Source organism: Drosophila rhopaloa, unplaced genomic scaffold (assembly GCF_018152115.1).
Source record: "Drosophila rhopaloa isolate 14029-0021.01 unplaced genomic scaffold, ASM1815211v1 contig_202, whole genome shotgun sequence".
NCBI lineage: Eukaryota > Metazoa > Arthropoda > Insecta > Diptera > Drosophilidae > Drosophila > Drosophila rhopaloa.
Genome location: NW_025335087.1, coordinates 150,563 through 154,395, shown reverse-complemented (window position 1 = coordinate 154,395; position 3,833 = coordinate 150,563). Strand labels below are relative to the sequence as shown.

At 44.0% G+C, this 3,833-nt stretch overlaps 1 long non-coding RNA gene across 1 annotated transcript; it reads right to left on the bottom strand.

Moving 5' to 3' along the window:
* Positions 1-1,815: 1,815 nt before the first annotated feature.
* Positions 1,816-2,832, bottom strand: LOC123037866. The gene is made up of 4 exons (XR_006417667.1): positions 2,554-2,832; positions 2,275-2,496; positions 2,149-2,212; positions 1,816-2,079 (listed from the first exon to the last, which is right to left on the bottom strand). It is a non-coding gene; the product is annotated as an uncharacterized LOC123037866 (long non-coding RNA).
* Between the last annotated feature and the right edge of the window lie 1,001 nt (positions 2,833-3,833).

The following is a 3,833-nucleotide window of genomic DNA, read 5'->3' as shown; positions in this document are numbered from 1 at the left end:
CATTTCAGAAATTGTACATCGATTTTCTTGGAAAATATCCGAGGTCGAAGAAGGGCCACGCATGGATCTTCATTGTCGTCGACCATTTTTCGAAGTATACGTTTCTGAAAGCCATGAAGGAAGCCTCGGCCGCCAGCGTGGTAGAATTCCTCATCCACGAGGTATTCTACAAGTTCGGGGTCCCGGAAATCATTCACTCAGACAACGGTCGACAGTTTACGTCAAAGATCTTCGTGGAGGCAATGGAGAGTTTCGGCATTTCCCACATCAAGACTCCAGTCTACTCTCCGCAAAGCAACGCCGCAGAACGAGTTAATCGAAGCGTGCTGGCGGCAATCCGGAGTTATTTGGAGGAAGACCAACGGGAATGGGACGCATTTCTCCCGGAGATCGAGGTGGCTCTTCGCAACGCGATACACGCAGCAACTGGCGAAACGCCCTTCTTCACGGTTTTCGGTCATCACATGTTCTTGAACGGGGCCAGCTACAAGCTGGCGAGAAAGTTGAAATCCCTGTGCGACCATGAGATTGCTGGGATGGGAACAGTCGACAAGCTCAAAGTGATCCAGGCCAAGGTGCAGACGAATCTCGAAAAGTCGTACGAGCGAAGTCGCCAGCAGTACGACCAGAGAGCTCGGACGTTCCTTGCGAAGCCAGGCCAGGAAGTGTATCGCCGTAACTTCGTCCTCAGCGACTTCAAAAGTGCCTTTAACGCGAAGTTTGCTCGGAAATTCCTCAAAGCTCGGGTGGTGAAAGCTGTCGGCAACAATGCTTACGAGCTGGAGGATCTTCAAGGACGTCGGATAGGGGTGTATCACGCCAAGGACATCCGAGTATAACCTGAAAAGAGGCAGCATAAATTAAAGGAGCACAACACAAAAAAACAAAGGCAGTACTTACCGGCATGCGTGGGCCCCGCGTAGGGCACCGTTTGGAACTGCATTCGGATTTCACCGGACACCGATCTCCAATGCTCCCAATGATTTCGTCGAGTGGCCATGGTTCGAAGGCGTCTCTCTAAATCCTTGGGTGGTGTTGCATTTCAAGTTGGAATCGGCTGGAGGAATTAGGAAGAAGGTATTCGTTTTTGGTAGGGCTATCGATAAAGTAGGAGGGTGGCAACCCCTACTGGAGTGGCGCCCCCTTCTGCTGATGTCTTGGCTATCTAGCTATTTAAACTAGCCCGGTTCGCTCTGGGTATGGCTAGGATGGCCTTGATATGTCCAATGACCCAATTTCGAGAGAGGCGAAGGGAATATGGCGAGATATAGGCATGATAGGCAAATTTCTATATAGTCGCAGCCATATTGTCCCAGCAGACAGAACATAAAAATGTTAAAATAGTGTTTGTGCCGAAATATATAAAAAGTGAGTGTTAGAAAAATTTGTGTTAGGTTTAATAGTTCATTTTATTTATAAATAATTATTCGTAGGGCAACCGGGGTCCCAATACAAAGGGCCCCTATTATAATTTATAAAATTGTATTGAAATTCAAATTGGACATTCAAATTGGAGGGAATTAAATCTGGAAAATCAAATTGGAAATAAATCGTGATTTTAAATTGGAGGAAATTTAAATTGGAAGTTCAAACTAGAAGACTTAATTGGACATATAAAATTGGACTAATTAAGTCTGGAAATTTAAATTGGAGGAATTTAAATCGGAAGTTTAAATCCGGAATTCAAATTGGAAGACTCAATTGGACTAATTAAATTGGACGTTCAAATTGGATATTTAAAATTGGGATATTCAATCGGAAGATTAAATCGGGACTTAAAATCTGGACTTTAATGGCATGCGTACCTATACGCACCTTCTTACAACCCAGAGATACGTTTTGGACACCATAACTCGTCATCCTCGGACGCCGCCAACGCTTTCTTATATACGCCGGTGAGTCCGTTCCGGGCTATTAAGACCCACCTGTTTTGGGGTCGTAAGGCTGCCAGTGCGCGCGGCGTTGAGAGGCACCGCCATCAGGCTCGCCTTCGCCACCGCTCCTCGGGGTGTTCCAGGCCCTTGCTGCTGCTGGTCTCCGGCAGAGTACACTGTGGTCGGGGCATAGTTAGCCCGGCGCCTAGCCCAGAAGTGGTTGAAATTATTAACGTTAATTTAACTGTACACATTATTAAATTTATGTACTTACCTGTTGACCTGTAAATTTATCCGGACTTAGACCCGAAAACCTCAATTCTTGTCCTCGTTGTTGCCTGTAAAAAAGGGTCGCGATTATTAGTTTTCGGCGGGATTGTTTACAGCGCGTAATACTTACCGTTTGGCCTGTCCCTTCTTTTCCCCAGGAGCTCCTCAGGATTAGGTGACCCGACACACTAACCGTGTGTGTGCTTTTGTGCGCCTCGTTCAATGCGAGTTCCACCAATAAGTGACTGGTGGAACATTATTTCCGCGGCGCCTGTAGCCTTTGCCAAAGGAAGGTAATCTTCCGCTTTGACCGGTTAAATTTGGAGACGGTGGCCAAGTTTGGTCGTAGAGGCTATGAAAGGATAATTTAATTACTAGGAGAGCAAGTTATGTTAACTTTAGTACTTACTGTGGATATTAAATGTACATGAAGACTGAAATGTACGAGTGAGTTGTCGTTGTGGGGGAGATGGAGCTGTCCTAGTCGCGAGGAGTGACTTGGACCAGCTGATTATGGGTGATGCCTCCGCAGAATCCTCCGGGGCATCCTTGGTTGGGTGGGCGTGCTTGGCTAGGTCACCAATAGCCACCAAAACACCATATATTTCCCGTCACTCCTAATTGTTTGCATTGTTTACATTTTGGTTTGTTTTGTTTGTTAGTGATGGCGATAGTTTTTGTGAAGTGAGACGCGCGTATATCGATGTTTATGTTGTGGAATCTGTAAGGACATTGGGGATACTCCGCCCTGGGGATTCAAGGAATGTTCCTCTAGCGGATTTAGCTTTAACGAAGGAAAACTTTAAAACAGCGCGATCCCAGGTATACCAATGTATGACATTTCTAAAAAAAAAAAAAAAAATTTTTTTTTTATTTTTTTTTTTTTGGGTTTATCCCCCCCTTTCAATCGATGTATAGCATTGCCCGATACCGATATGTAGCGCTTTGCACAAAGCCGCCAGATTCAAAAACCAAAAAAAATGGAAGGGAGATATTTGACAACCTGATATTTAGATCAATTGGCTTTGCCAATACGTTACATGTACTCATGTAACGATTCACTTCTTCTGCTCCCATTTGCCAAGATTACAATGTACTTCTTCTAATAAGACCCTCAAACCAAGAATACCGAATAAAGCGTTTTTTAATGATCTCCCATCCTAAACATCTGACTCCGAATAAAAAGCTAAGCTGCTCTGCTGAGCAGTTGTTTAGCATAAATGAAAACCTGCAACTGACTCCATTCCACATTTAGTGCGTATTCTCCAAGTTCGTCAATCCATGATTTACTTCTGGTGAATTATTTCCCGAAAACTGCGGCACACTCCCTTATACAGCTTTCAGGGTAAACCCTGACCTTGACAGTATTGCCGACCTACAATTGAATTCCTTTCGGATCAACCATTTCTACCGGCCTGTGCATTATTCGATGATTACATAAACAAAAAATCCGGCCTCATATTCATCCATTTCAGTTTCTTCCTCATTGATTTCATCAATTTGCAAACCACAGTGAACAAGCAGCCGGTTTTGCAATTCGGGTTTTCCTCCATTTCTGCTTAGTCCTAGCTCTATCAATTTATAACGGGCAGCTATTTTGTTTTATTTGTATTTTTTGTTTGATTTGGTCTCGATTCTTTTTTATGTCTTTTGATGTGTTGAAAATATAGTTCTAATGAATATGAATAT